This window comes from Xenopus tropicalis, chromosome 5 (assembly GCF_000004195.4).
Source record: "Xenopus tropicalis strain Nigerian chromosome 5, UCB_Xtro_10.0, whole genome shotgun sequence".
NCBI lineage: Eukaryota > Metazoa > Chordata > Amphibia > Anura > Pipidae > Xenopus > Xenopus tropicalis.
In genome coordinates this window covers 33488179-33504530 of record NC_030681.2, presented here as the reverse complement: position 1 = coordinate 33504530, position 16352 = coordinate 33488179, and the positions used below count along the sequence as shown (strand labels likewise).

At 40.7% G+C, this 16352-nt stretch overlaps 1 protein-coding gene across 2 annotated transcripts in view; it reads left to right on the top strand.

Annotated features, from left to right (window-relative positions):
* Nucleotides 1-1704: 1704 nt before the first annotated feature.
* Nucleotides 1705-16352, top strand: part of LOC101733912 — a 37426-nt gene continuing 22778 nt past the window's right edge. For both annotated transcript variants that reach the window (XM_031902373.1, XM_004914703.4), the window contains exon 1: nt 1705-1891. The gene's annotated coding sequence lies outside the window, so the exon portion shown is untranslated. The remainder of the gene's footprint in view (nt 1892-16352) is intronic.

Sequence of the window (16352 nt, the reverse complement as noted above, 5' to 3'; positions counted from 1 at the left end):
TATACTTAATTTGCTTATATTTTGGCCTATTAATGAGCCTGTGATTGAATGATTATTAAATGATCCTAAACTGAACCAGAGAAAGCATTGGTGAATAGAACACTCTTAATTAAATTCTGAGCATGGAATCAGCATGCCAGTTAAGGAGATAATTATGGTTATTGACATTACTAATTACAGCACTGTCACCACATTGCTAAATTGGTTGTTACATTTAAATTAGCATTTATTTTGTGTGCTGCATTTACAGATGCATTTTAGTGTGAAAGCATATCCACGAGCCCTGACAATAAGCATGGAAAGGGCCATTCTATAGCGATACTATTATGGAATATTCAGGGAGTAGAAATGCAGGAGTCATTAGCAGCAGCACCTTATTTTTAGGGTACAGCAGGGAAAGCAGAAGCAGTATAACTATGTTATTACCAAACTACTGCTCCTTGTTATTTTTAGTAGAGACATAGGGGGAGATTTATCAATCCACTAACGCTCCGAATGCGTTTTTTTCGCTGTCGCAACTTTTTCATGCCTTGCGCAAATTTTTAGTCTCCGTCGCGACAAATTCATATTGTCGCGCCCAGTACGAAAGTTTCTGATTCATTCAAGCTTCGGTATCGTGACTTTCCTTGGGCCAGGTTGGAGCTGCAGAGTGCCATTGAGCCCTATGGGAGACTTTCCTTGGGCCGGGTTGGAGCTGCAGGGTGCCATTGAGCCCTATGGGAGACTTTCCTTGGGCCAGGTTGGAGCTGCAGAGTGCCATTGAGTCCTATGGGAGACTTTCCTTGGGCCAGGTTGGAGCTGCAGAGTGCCATTGAGCCCTATGGGAGACTTTCCTTGGGCCGGGTTGGAGCTGCAGAGTGCCATTGAGCCCTATGGGAGACTTTCCTTGGGCCGGGTTGGAGCTGCAGAGTGCCATTGAGCCCTATGGGAGACTTTCCTTGGGCCGGGTTGGAGCTGCAGAGTGCCATTGAGCCCTATGGGAGGCTTTCCTTGGGCCGGGTTGGAGCTGCAGAGTGCCATTGAGCCCTATGGGAGACTTTCCTTGGCCCAGGTTGGAGCTGCAGAGTGCCATTGAGCCCTATGGAAGACTTTCCTTGGGCCAGGTTGGAGCTGCAGAGTGCCATTAAGTCCTATGGGAGGCTTCCAAAATCATGCACAGAAGGATCAAAGTCGGAAAGGTTTTCCCGCCATTTACGATCGTTCAATACGAAAAAGTCGCGACGGCGACGTCAAATTTGCGCAAGATACGAAAAAGTCGTAAAACTACAAAGAACATATTAGTATATGTAAACAGCTACCAGCTATTTGCTTTACATGAGTCAAGGATATCCTTTGACGCTCACCCTGAGTGTTTTATGTAGTTTCTACATTAAAATAGCCCATAAGCCCATACAGAAATAAGCAAGTTTATGCATTTCCCCTGTCAGGCTCGCTTCCAAAATGTGCCAATACTTTCCCTGACTATTTTATCCCCAGTCATACACCAGAATGGAGAAGGTTAATTAAATGCAATACAGTCAGCAAATCTCCCAGGTTTGGCAGCTCCGTGGACTTATGAGTGGAAGAGAGGCTTGAAAGAGGGGCAGCCAGTGGTAAAAGTGCAGCTTTGATGGAAGAGGAGACTGCCAAAATAGCTCCCCCCCTCACCCACCCACCCACCCCTCTTCTTCCCTTGCCTTTCCCCCAAGCCAGCTCTCCTTTTCACATGCAGGAATCCCATGAAATAAATGAGAGGAGAGAAACCAGACTGAGGGGGGCAGAGACTGGACAGTTTGTTTTAACTTTAAAAGCCGCATGGGGTTCCAATTTCACCAGACCCTCAATGGACAGACCGGCTGAGCACCAGATTCATCCAAGCTACCCATGTGATGAGAATTTGCTTTGCGCACAGGTAAGGGATGTATCTTTGGCTCTGACACAGCCCTATCATTTAATTCCCATCTCAACTATCACTCTTAGTAAAACATGGCAGCCCTTTTCTCCTTATTACAAAGCATTAAGTCTTTCTCTCAATCATTGTGGCAGCATTTTCAGCAGTGCTGTGTGTAACTGTTTCTGTTGATTCCAGATAGATTTTAAGCTTTTATGCTGAATCAACATTCTAGCCAATATTGATTGTGTTATCTGTGATTTATCTGTAAAATGTAAAGCAATTGGCAGGGCTGTCATCTTAACTTGTATCTCAGAAGAATACAGTTTGATTTTATTGTTTTTCATTTGAAATTGCTTCATACACCTACTTTTCCAGACAACATTTCAGTTTAATCCAGAGCATTTTATAGCCGGCAGCCAGAGGCCAGTGTCTGTCAGACATGCTTTGCTCACAAAAGTCATATAATCGCCCTGTGCCTCTGGCGCCACTACTTGGATTGCATGCCCTAGGGCTCCCTAAATAATTCTATGTATCTTGCCACATTAAATGAAGTGTAGAAAATGTTAAATAAAAATGTCAGTTTTATTAGCTACACTGAGTTTACTCAAGTTTTTATTCAAATGTAAATTGTGTATAAAATTGTAATTCAGATGGAACAACTGCAAAGAAATGGCATATTGCTGATGAATCAGTAGAGCAGCTCCATTTCATGTGACAAATTAGAATTGTTGATATTTTATAGGGGTTTTCTTACCATGTAAATTGCGTATGAACAAGAGTAATTATTTTAATTTGAAAAGTACTTTGTGAATGTATACATCACATATAGCTCTCATTTACAACAACACGTGGGTGCATTGGCACCATTCATACACTTCCCTATGGTTGTACTTAATGCCAGTGAGTCCAACCTGCCGCCTGTTTTAAACTATTGTACCTTGAAGCTGGTGGCAATTCCATGGCTCCCACTCTGGGCTGGGTCAATATACACAGCTGTGTGCTGAAAATGAGTCCATCCTGACACAATGCAAATTGACATCTTGACAATTTTCAGTGCAATTTAAACTAATTTGCATACAAAATGCAAGTGTAACTGCATAATTTTGGCTGAAAGTACTCAAGGTGCAGAATGCAGAGTTGTGGGTGCCAGGATGCTGAGCCATTTTGGATTGAAAGAATCAGGCAAGATGCAGAGTGCAAAAACATGAGTTAAGGGCTGTTACACAGTAGTGTTGTGCCCTCTGTTCCCCAGCAGTGGAGTTCTGCATTCCACCGCAGGAGTGTGCAGCATGCAGCCTTTTCTTTCCTGTACTGAAACAGGTCCATGTAAGCTCCAAACGCAGGTGGAACACAGGGGCGCCTAGGCAACCCAGTCGACTACCTCGCCCTTGCAGCTCCCCCCCCCTCCAGTGTGCTTTGGCGTGCATGCACAGTTCTGTCAAGCGCGTGGGGGGTCATTGCCCCCACCACGGTATGACAAGCGGTGGGGGCAAGGGAGTGCAGACTAGGGGTAGGCTCCTGCCTGGTGCCCCCCAATTGTTGCAGGCAGGTGCCTCTTCTGCCTACCCCTAGTTCCGGCCCTGGTGAAACACAACATGGTTTCTGCAGGAAACTTTGTGGGCGACTAATCTTCCATGGATCATTGCCCTGCAGGAGGAAACTTTGCATGACCTTGGAAAAAATGAAGCGACCTGTATGCCTTCTCACTGGCAATTCACTTTATTGTTGGCGGGTAGGCATTTCGGGGAGATTAGTCTCTTGTGGTAGCTGAGATTTAACTGTAGGCGACCAATCTCCCCCTGGGCCATTAGCCTTAGGGCAATGACACATGGAGCTATTTGTAGCCAGATACTTGTCACGGCTACAAAATATTTTGGCTTATCCGCAGGCTGACAATCCGCTCTGTGTGCCCTTGCCCTTATGCTTGATTTTTGCACTTTGCAATCCCCACCCTAATTGTTAATGAGGCTGATTGTCTTCACTGGTGAATGCAACAGATAACATTATTTTACACTGCTTTTTAGGGCTACATCTTCCTGCTCGTCCAAAACATTGATTTAGTTTTGTTACAGATGTGGGTCTGCAGAATGAAGCATCAGGGATTTTTTATATCATGGCCCAGCTCTGCCCTGTTTTGTATGTTTCTGGATATGGGTTCAAAATCTAAATGTGTCTTACTATCCTATGCTGCACAAGAATTCCTATTTACTGTAGTACAAATGGCAATAATTTCCAACTTGACTTGACTTGAAGATAATAGATACCTTACCTATATATACATCATGTCCAAACTACAGCTCAACAGTTTTGAATTCCTGTTCCCAGCATACCCATGACAGACAAACTCATTGATGCTGGAATTCGCTCCTCAGTAGCACTCTAAGGGCTGCAAACAGGAAATCTCCAATGTAAATGTATAAAATATCTAACAGTTATTACACACTCTAACATACCCATTGTTACATAGTTACATAGTTAAGTTGGGTTGAAAAAAGACTGAGGTCCATCAAGTTTAACACTCACATACATATACTATATATACCAACATCAATACTAACTGTAGGTTTTAGTTTCACAATAGCCTTGGATACTATGCTTGTTCGAGAACTTATCCAGGCCACTCTTATAGGCATTAACAGAGTCTGCCATCACAACATCACTAGGAAGGGCATTCCCCAACCTCACTGCCCTCACCGTGAAAAAACACATTTGTTGCTTCAAATGGAAGCTCCGTTCCTCTAATCTAAAGGGGGGGCCTCAGGTGCGCTGATCCTTTTTTACAGGTATAACAAAAACATCCCCTATCTGCCTATAATCCCCTTCATCCCCAACCATGACTGTCTAACCTCAAAGTTTAAATCTTCCATTCCCTTTACCAGTTTAGTTGCAGTCCCTGCACTCTCTCCAGCTCATTAATATCCTTCTTAAGGACTGGAGCCCAAAACTGCACTGCATACTCAAGGTGAGGCCTTACCAGGGACCTATAAAGGGGCAAAATTATGTTTTCATCCCTTGAGTCAATGCCCTTTTTTATACAAGACAGCACTTTGTTTACTTTAGTAGCCACAGAATGACACTGCCTGGAATTAGACAACTTGTTATCTACAAAAATCCCCAGATCCTTTCAAATAAGGATCCCCCCAATACACTACCATTTAGTGTGTCTTTGTATCCATGTAATTACACCCAAAGGAACCCTCTGATTTTGAGGAACACTGTCGTTGCCCTTTACTCCCCAATAAAACTAGTTAAGCTTGCAGTACAACTTTAATAACAAGTAGTTCCCATAAGTGTCTATTCTGAAAAATTTTGCAGTTCACCTTGTCAAATAAAACAAACAAACAAAAAAAAACCGTAATGGTGTTTAAAGATGTAAAATCCTCACAGATCTCACTTCTAGTACTGATGATATGGCAGCCTTTGGAAATATTATTAATGTGACTTTGCAATAAAAGCTTTGTGTATATGTATGTGGTATTCAAGAGAGCTGATTGATTTCTCTTTGCTCCAGATAATACTCGGGTAGAGTTAGTTACCTACCACTAAAATAGTAGTGTGACCATAACATGTTCCAGATGTTACATGGCTTGAAAATGTTAAAAAGCATGTTTTTCTAACAATCCTAGACTTTTGATTACTTTTCTTTTTCTTGAAAAGTTGCACGTAGCATTTATTATGAAATATTATTTTGCCGCGTCACCTCTTGGGTGCTTCACATGTGCACTGATGTTTTCATAATGAAGTCGCTTTGCACTGTAAGGGAATGTTATATAGTGTAGCATAGGCTGGGAGTGACTCAGGCCTTCTGGAACACCATAAGCATTGCATTACAGCATACCTGCAGAGAAATTAGTATGGAATACCATGGAATCCCTATATCCTTCTCTGTACCCACGGCTACAGCTATAAACTGAAGCAGGTCTGAGCAACCCAGCATGCAGTAATACATATCTATCCTAATGGATATATCTATTACAAAGAATAATGGATACCATTAACTCTTTGTAACAGAAGTGGATGAAACTATTAATTAGAAAAAGGTGCAGTACATACATTGTGTTCCAGTAATCCACAACAACATTATTATGAATATTTGTTTTGAAGAATTCTGGTTATTTTGTAACACTGGGCTCATTCTTGTGTGATGGGATTTACCAGACAAAACCTACCTCAATGTAAGAAGGATAAATGGGTCATGGAAAAAAATTCTCAAAGCTCAGAGCGCAGGGGTCATTCAAAGCAACCCTGAAAACCTCTCTATATTTCACCATGTACTTTTCCTGGCCAATGGCTGTATTAAAGTTACGCATTTAAAACACTCAGGCCCCCCTATCAATCACCTTGTTCTCTTCTCTCTTTATATATATATATATATATATATATATATTTCAAAGCCAGAGTTTTCCCCTCTATTATGATCTTCTTACTATTGTGGTGGTTCACCTATAAGTTAACTTTTAGGCGGATGTCCCAATCAAAGATTAGTGACCCATGATAGACTTCTGCTACTGCCAGTGACTAATCTCTCCTAAATGCCTTTCCACCAGCAACGTTCCCTCCTGCAGGCAACTTTATGTGACTTTGAAAAACCGAAGCAATGTATAGGCCCAGCGCCGCCCCAGGGGTCCTAAGCCAGCCAAGTTGATGCTGCTCCTGGCAGCGCTTCTTTTGCGTCAGAGAGGGGCAAGGTGGCCCCACATCAATAGTGGTGTAGTGTTCTCTGCAGTAGAAGAGCCGAAATTCCCATTTAAAAATCGGAATTTCAGCTTTTTGCCACCCCTGGTAACTTGCCAGGCGCTACCGCCTGAGGCCTGTCCACCAGCAGTTCCCTTTATTGCCAGTGGAAAGGCTTTTAGAAAAGATTAGTCGCCTGCGGTAGCAGAGATCTCTGTGTGGGGTATCAGCCTTACTATGTACTTTGCAATTGGTCTTCATTGTTTATTTTTTTATAGTCTTTGAATTGTTTGCCTTCCACTTGTACATCTTTACAGCTTTCAAATGGGGGTCACTGACCCCGAAGCCACACAACTCTATGAGCTTACAATTTTATTATTACTGCTTTTTTATTTCTTATTTTTATATTCAGTTCCTCTCCTGTTCTCTTATTCGAACCGCTGCCTGGTTGCTTAGGTAGAGAAGACCCTAGCAACCAGATACTGTAGCTGCTTAAATTCCAAACTGGAGAGCTGCGGAACAAAAAACCAAGTAACCAAAAAAACACAAAAAAAAAAATCGCAAATCTCCTCAGAATGGCAGTGTCTTACTAAAAGATAATTTAAAGGTGAAGAATCCCTTTAACTAATGTTAATATTGAGTACCAGGAAACTTTTTTGCTACAAGTACTTCCACCCTGTTCTTCAGCACTTGTTTACACATGGATAGATTGCTAGATATAGACAGAGAGATACTCATATAAATGACAATAAAATGTTTCTGCGTTGTTTACTTAGGAACTGCTTGATCTGCTTGATCTGTTCTTACTTATTTGTGTTTCTAATCATAACAATAAAATGTAATGCTTTTGGTAAGAACAGTGTGCACCTCTAATTCACTATATACTTAACTTACTGTTGCCACCAGCAATATTATTGGTGTGTAGCTAAACAGGAATAAAAGTGTAAAGGAATATCTTTTCTATGCTGCAATCCTGTTATCTTTGTCATGCATACATAAACCTATTTGTACCATGGACAGCTATTGTTAGTTGATGACTTGTCTGGAATGTTTATATCCTTTCACTTTAATAGGCTCTGTAAAGAGAGAAAAGACTTCCAACCAAGGAGCCATTTACATGCATTCTTGTGAGAATTGTAGGGAACAGCATGACTCTATCTGGGGCCACAGGGAGTTCTCTCTCTTTCTGCTCTAGTGCCTGTTGCATATAGCAAACAATGCTGATTTTTAAAAAATATAAATAAAAATGAAGTGCTTGTTGAATGAAGTTGGTCTATGTAGCTTTCTGGACTTAAGGCCTCATTTGCCATGGTGTATGCTGCGTGCAAAGCTGCATTCTGTGTGCAAATAGCCAAGGGGCCTCTGTGCTCTGTTTTGGAAGCGCAGAGACTTGTGGCACAGCCTTTGGATCTAGTGTTGTCTGCTTTAGTTAGTCAGGATCCAAGTTAGGTGGGTGGGAGAGGCACGTAGGTGTCCCCTTGTCTGCTCCCTACCTGAGAGTCAGGAGGCACAAACTGCATCAGCTCCGCCCTGATATCGCTCTACCATGAGCACCATATTTTTCATGTGACGTGTAGGTTGCCACCTGTCCCAGACCCGGGGACCTGGGTTTTCGCAAGGCCTGTACCGTTCAAAAACTGTCTGCTCAGGTTTCCAAATTAGGAAATGTGACATGACTCGCTTTGAATGATGTGTTGATCAGCCAACCACCAATCACTGCTTAATGGTCCTGCCCCCTGACACCAACCATCTGCCCTCTGCTTTGTTAGGGAGAGACTAAGGTGGCTACCCTATGTAGCACTAAGTACAGGGAGCATTAACCTTAAGGGCAAAAGTGCTCTGTAAGCAAGCACTCTTACACCCCCTGAAGTTTGTAAATTACCTCTATAAACTTAGAGAACACTAAGAAAGTGTCTGGTGAGTGGTAGACAATTATACACGGGGAGGTCTATTTATTAACATTCTGAATTTAGTGGTTTTAGAGTTTTTTGAATCCAAGAAAAAAGGCATTTCTACTAAAACCACAAGTGTCTAGTCATTTGTTAAAAGATCCAAATACAAAAAGCATGAACGAATTAAAATGCAGAACAGAAATGAAAAATGAACATGAAAAACCTCATTCATGTAAGAATTTTTGTGTGCTTACAAATCGAAAAAAAAGCTGAAAATCACAAATTAAATAAAGTTTATTAAAATTTACCTCGGACAGCTCCCATTGACTTCTACATGACCTTGACAGCTTTTAGATTGACAGCTTTTAGATGGCATAGTTGTTGTTTTTTTTGCTTAATAAATCACTTGCTAAAAACCACAATTCATGAAAATAAAAAAACAAGTTGGTCAATGGGCCGCTTAAAGGCATATTTATCAAAACTGCACTACTGTGGAAACCATTTACTAGACCAGTCTCTAGAAAGCAGTGCAGTGGAATTGGCAGCCGCCATCTTGCACTGCTTCAGGCCCTCTTCCCTGCAATCAGCAAGGCCTGAAACAAATTCAGCTGCACATTCTCCTGCTCGGAGATCAGATAAGTTCCCCCTATATGGTGCCCCTCAACCCTGCTGAAACTGTACATGATCTCCGTCTATGTCTTTCAAGTGTAGCCATATCATCCAACATGGTCAAATGAAAAATTGGTAATGCCCTTGATCCTAATAAACCCTGCTCAGGTCAGCCATGGCCATTGCCAGATGAACCACCAAACCTGCTTTCCACTGGATCCTGTCCTCATAGTACCCAGGAATGTATGGCTTTTCCAGGAAAAGTCTGTAAATTTAGCTGAACATACTTGACATGATTCCCTTGATAGACTGGTTACCTTCACCCACAACAACAAGTGGCCTCTGAGACAGACTGGGGAATGTTGGTAGTATTCTTCAATAATAGTATATGGGGAAAGAAAAACTCCCAATTTCTTGTGGTGCAAGATAAAAATTAAAAGCTCTGTGATACTTCCCAGTGAGCAGATTACTGCTAGCCACCCAAGGATGTTAGTGTGACATCATATCAGTTTCACTTATTAATTGCCACCTTAAATGTAGTATAGCATTGCACCAGCCCAATAAATAGTGACTGTCTATAGCAGGGATCCCCAACCTTTCTTACTCGTGAGCCACAGTCAAATGCAAAAAGATTTGGAGAGCAACACAAGCATCATAAAAGTTCATGGAGGTGCCATATAAGGGCTGTGATTGGATATTAGCCTCTATGCACACTATCAGCTTACAGGGGGCTTTATTTGGTAGTAAATCTTGTTTTTATTCAACCAAAACTTGCCCCCAAGTCAGGAATTCAAAAATAACCACCTGGTTTGGGGGCACTGAGAGCAACATCCAAGGGGTTGGTGAGCAACATGTTGCCCTTGAGCCACTGGTTCGGGATCACTGGTCTATGGCATCTTATTGCAGATTTGTCAAAATCCACAGTGCATAGTGCTGTGCAAAGGATACCTGAGAGAAGGCTGAGAGATGAAAATATGTGTTAATGGCACACCCCCAGCAATTTGTACACATGTTATAGAAGCAAGCAGGAGGTTTGCAATTTGGTTCACTGAGGGAGTGGGTTACAAACAACATGGTAACCCCCCCCAGTAATTTAAAGATGAAAGTTGAAAATGAGAGGGGTGCATAACATTGCACTAATTATAATAGCTTATACATAACATTGCACTAACCCCAGCTAGAGCTGTTTTTTTTTCAGAAAACTGCACTGGTCCAGGATACTTTTAGATAAGCACCTGGTCACAGATCTTCTTCCTTCAGTGGCCCTGGGCCAGCAACTGCACAGTACAATGAATAAGTCAGCAGTATGGCTTTGCTCTGTGCTGGTCATGTACACCTGATGCACAGAGAGAAGAAGCAGAGAGGATTGTGATGTGGTGCTCTACAATATTACAATGGCTGCAGGGGTGTTTTAGGGGTCATTGTGCAAGTCAAAGGTGCCAATTGCATGGTTTCTGGTGACCAAACAGTGGAGCAACTCTGGCTATATTTACATGAATTCTTGTTAACTTGTATACAATAAAGAATATTGTGTGCAATAAAAAGAACAAGAAATAACTGAACAGGAAGCGAGTGGTGAACCCTACCATAGGTCAAGAATAAAGAACCACTGAACTGAGAAATGTGGGTATTATTAGATCTTGGATGCTACACTACGTGTTAAGGATGATATCTGAAAGCCAGTTCACACAGGATTTAACTAGATGACATAGCAAAATCAATCATGCTGGAGCAGTAATAGATTATAGGAGGAGGGAAATGAATATATGGCTGAAGTTGTAAAGACAAGCACAATCAGTGATACTGAATTTAAAACAAAGGTCAAAAGTCAATGACATTTGTATTAAGGAATATGTAAAAACAGTGTTTATATTATAAAGATTTACCATCCACAAGTCAGTAGTATAGTCAGTATAAGTCAGTATAGTAGTGCTAGAAAAGATAGATTTTATTTTGAAACAGTCATATTGATTTAATTGCTAGCATAGAATTCCTGGTAGTTATGTGCTATCATTCCCTTCCTTACAGAGCGCTGCCCTAATAGTCATACAAGGTTACTGGTAAGATCGAAGTCATCTGAAGGACTCTTGGATTTGGTTGTTTATATTTTGATTACATTTATACCATATTGGCATGAAGAGATAGGAAACTATACTCCCAAACAATGTAGGTCTCTATAAAAATATGAAACAGCTTATATGTAAAACCCTACTTTATCTAAATAAACCATATTCATAAAAATATACTTTTTAGTAGTATGCGCCATTGGGTAATCCTAAATAGAAAAATGCCATTTAAGAACTAACGTCCACCCTTGAGAATCATATGATTCACGGTGCACACAAACAAACCAAAGTCACACATACATGTTAGCTCACATCAGCCAATTTATGGACAAAATTTAGTCTTTTACTCCCACACTACTTCCTGTTACCATTAGAGCTGCATTATTTCCTGTCAGGTGATCTCTAAAGGGGACACACAGCCCATCACAAAATGGTGGCTCAAGGTAAAAGATATAAAATGGCAATATTTACTGATATATAAATACTCCAGTCTGGTAAGATCAATATGATATATACTATATACGTATTTAATGTGGGGATATAGTTTTTCTTTATATACTTTAAGTGAATGAGCTTCAGGAATAGGCAAGCAACTGGAAATAGCAGGACTATGGAGCACTTGTGCACTAATCAAAAACTGGTGCAAATTTTGCATCCTTGTCCACTTCCAGCACAACTTGCATTTAGCAGAGCTTGCAGAACATTGGCAGGAACAATTATGGCGTGGTAATAAAACATTGCATTGCACTGAATTATGCTGGGTTTTTTTTACCTTGCAGTTATCCCCCAGTAGAAACAAGCCCCCCCCCCCCCCCACAGAAAGCATCTGCTAAATTGTCTTTCCAAAGACATTGTATGTTCTTCTCCTAGCTTCCTTCTCTAGACTTCACATTTGCTCTATTAGAGTTGGTTGTTAACATGATTTTCTCCCCAGCATTGGAAACACTAAACTGGGCACACCAGCACAGAACCAGCTTGTGCATAACCCCCATCCTACTGAGCACATTTTGTTACTTTAGCCCAGATTGGACAGATTTTGCTAACGGTTTCATTAAACATTTGCACTCTCCTTCCTGGGCTGACCTCAACCACAGCCTTTTCCAGCTGCAGTGATATTTTCAAGCCTTCTTGACCCATACCACACCAGCTAATAATTCTGACCCAGTTGACTGATACATTGGTTTTCTTTAGCAGTTCTAGCACACAATTCTGTACAAAGGCCAGGCTCCTTTTCATCTTAAAGATAAAGCACAATACTTACAGATGGTTACCCATCCCACTAGGGAGCAGGATTCATGATACCACACCCAATCTGTTTTGTACCTCTGTGCAGACATTTGAATCAATCTGATTATCTGGCTTGTAGCTGCCTCTCCACTCCTTAACTGCTCCCACAGCTACAAGAGTAATTGAGAGTCACCATAGATGAGGAAGGAAGTGTTCCCTGTGGAGTAGTTTACAAAGTGAGGCCTATAATAAACTGCTCTGATGGAATATTTTCTGATTATTTACTTTGATCTCTAGGAACCGTTTGGCTTAAGGGCTGGATTGTGCTAGAAAATCATATGCTTTTGCTGCTGTATTCTGTATAGTATTGGTACCATCAGAGTAACCATACCAGGCAATGGATATAGGCTTTGTGCTGTACAGTACCTGAATAAAATTATGTCTGTAGAGCAACGTGAAACCGAAGTGAACCCAAGTTTACCTTTCAGTAACAGATGAGTTCCCCCAAAACAACCACCAGTAAGTTCAATAACTAGAAGGGTTGTTTCCATGCTTTGATTTTTATGTCGATAATAATGTTATGCTGAAAGAACCATCTTTAATCAAATTAGATATTTATTCAAGCAGGCATTTAGTAATAAACTGGAGATGGATACTCATGATCTTGACTAGGTTATGCAATATCCCTATCAGTATACCAAGAATGTTTTTGCTGGGTTTATTCCCACTACTCACAGTGCAACAAATATTGCACTGTCAGCTACTGATCAGCTATTCACATAGATATTATAGGACTCATTTATGGTTGACAATGAGCACATTGTGCTGTGTGCAAAGTGCAATTTTGCCCTGTTTTACCCACAGAATTTTCCCCCATAATTTCAGTGTAACTGCAGTCGAAAGGTGGCATTGCACTTGAAGCAATTACGGGCGATACATTAAAATGCACACAATTGCACTTCAACGTAAATTGGATGCAGTTGTGCAGAAATTCTGTGGTGTTCAGATTTTGTCGCTTCAGGCACTTGGCATCAATAACATCTGCATTCAATTCTCTAGATGCAAGTACCACCTTCGGAGGTGGCAGTAGCTCCCTTGCATCAGTAAGAATTGTATCTCAGTCTCGGCCAATCTTAAATGTCTATTTATACAGCCCCAGGCTTTAAGAACCCTTTTCAGGCCCTTTTGTATAAACTTTAGGTGGAGCTGCCCAGTAATACATTGACAAAGGTTTGATTATTATTCTACTTCTTATTCTACAGACATGAAAAGATAAACGTGTAATAGGCCCCAGCGTCTGCAAAGTGTTCGTTCCTGCTCCCCTCCTGACGGCAGCTAAAATATGTTTAACCGGATCAACAATCTACCACACTTATGTGCTGACTGTGTGCTCTGACAGCTGCGGCTGAAACTGATAACATAAAAACATTTTTCTATGGAAAAAAAAATGAAACTATATCCTTCAATGAAAACCTTGAAAAAAATTAGAAATAAAAATCTTGATTTCTGGTTCACCCCACCATTTTTCCACATTGTTATATGTGAGGTTAACATGCCCATAAAACATCAATTGAGGTGGGGTTTTGTTCCTTTATTTTGCTCTCCAAGAAAAGTACTGTTCACGTGGCACCACTTCCCTGGCACAGCCCGTGCTAATCAGATACAATATGCTACACAGAGCCTGAAGCTGGTCTGTTGTTGATATGCAGTCAGACCCCTACCCTTGCTGTACTCTAACACTTAATTAGTGAACTTCTTGTTATAGGATTTTGAATTATATAGAAACAGATGTAAGAGTAAATTTCAGCAACACAAGCATCACTGAGTCAGCAATAACTCAATTTGTACCCACATTGTCAGAAGCAAAACGTCAACACAAATTGGCATCCACATTGGCAAGACAAGTTGCTATGCAGGCTGCTTTGTGAGTGCCTGAAATTATTTGGGAATTCTGGGACATAACAGCATTTTTAGGAGAAAAAAAAACAGAGATGCATTGAATCCAGGATTCAGAATCCTAGTTGTTCAACCAAACCAGATTTGTGGTTCACCTTGAAATTAACTTTTAGTATGTTATAGAATGTACTATTTCTAGCAACTTTGCAATTGGTCTTCATTGTTTAATTTTTGTATAGTTTTATTTGCCTTCTTCTGCTATATCTTTCCAGCTTTCAGCAGCCACAAAACTATTGCTCTGTGAGCTTACAATTGAATTATTATTGTCACTTTTTGTTACTTATATTTCTTTTCAGTCCCCCTTCTATTCATATTCATAACCCACTGTCTGGTTGCTTAGGTAAACAAGACCCTAGCAACCACATAGCTGATAGGTGTAGTTGGGTGGTGTAGTTTAGTATATAAAAGTACTTTTAGGATTCAAAACATATTTTTGTTGTGAATTGTACAAGACGAGCATGTACTAGAGAGCAGAAGAGTAATTAGAAAGTATATCCACAACAATCTTACTTCTACATTGGTACCCACTTTGGGCCAGTAATCAGACTGGGAGCATGTAGTTAACATAGCTGCGCCATACACAGGCCACACACAATGCTGCTGCAGGCCCTTTAGGGCCCCAGTGGATGCTACGTTGGGCACATGTTGTGTATCATATTATTTTGTCCTTACATGAAAGCAAATTAACTGCAGAACGAAGAAATGGAAAAAATATAATGGTGGAATTTAAAGCAAAAACATATTTTTGTACTTCCACACAATAGCAATCTTACAACTTTATACAGCAAGAAACCCTTTCTGGCCAATCTTCACACATTTTTCATGAGCGATTTTCTCAAAGTGGAATCATTAAAATTTCCTTGGCCTGCACACATCTTGTTAGTGCTATTTATATGGCAGGAAACTGATCTGTGTATCTTTGTTACACAGCGCTCAGCGTGGGTCCATCTATACTTACAATACCATGACAATATATTTTATTTGCCACTTATATGGCTGCTTATTTTCCTGGATTCTGACTTCCCAATTACCTCCCCAAAATGGAGTTTTAAAAATATTTTCCAAGAATTGTAATTTTTGTGGAAATTAATTTGGGAAATTTGACATAAACTTCAAACATCTCTTCTGCAAGATGGGGATAAGGGGAGGGAGACAAGCAGGACCACTTTACAGTACAGGTGGGCCCAAACAAAAGTTCCCATTGGTGGTTCCAAATAGCACTTCATGCAATACATTGTTGCCCTTGGCCTGATTAATACTCAAATAAATAGGGGCATGTCTGGTCTGGAAAGTAATAACCCAGCACAATGAAGCATTCAACATTCCCTTTAATGTATCTAGTAATATTAGCAATACATATTAATATTATTATGATTTTATTTTATCCATAGTATTTCATTCCCAGACCCACAACCACAATGCTTTTATGTGTGTGTGATCCCTGGAAATAGGGCAAGTGGTTCCAACTCTACTGGGGTTCCTGTAGAGAGTTAATGCCATGTGTCAAAAGTTTGTAGAGATGAAATAATTGATGGGTCCTGTTGTCCTCTGGGCCCTGGGCAAATGCCCCTGTTCCCCATTTATTTAAGCAGCCCTGTAGAGGAGGCAAATGCCCAGAGTCCCCAGCACATTCTTCAGAAATACTGATAAAAGCAAAAAGGAAAGTTTATATTGTTAGATATATTTTAGTATATACATGAGGGATATCCAATCTTCTGCAGCCCTCCGGCTGTTGTTGGACTAAAATTCCCAGTATCTCACCAAGGGCAAAAATGTGTTATTTAAGGTGGAAGCAGATAAGGAATATCTGGTTTCCCTCCAAGATTAATTGCAGATATTGCCTAAAGTCTAATGCAGAATTTAAATGGAGACGTATAGAGGGGGCCTCTGGTGATTTAATGCTAAACATATGTGGAAGCAAAATACATTCTTATTACTGCTCTAACATTACTCACACAAACAGCCTGGGTTTGAATACATATAACTAAGCACCATTGGGGCCCAATCTTTGTGGTTTCAGCTCAGCTGAGCTGCTGGAGGGATAATGGAAGTTGT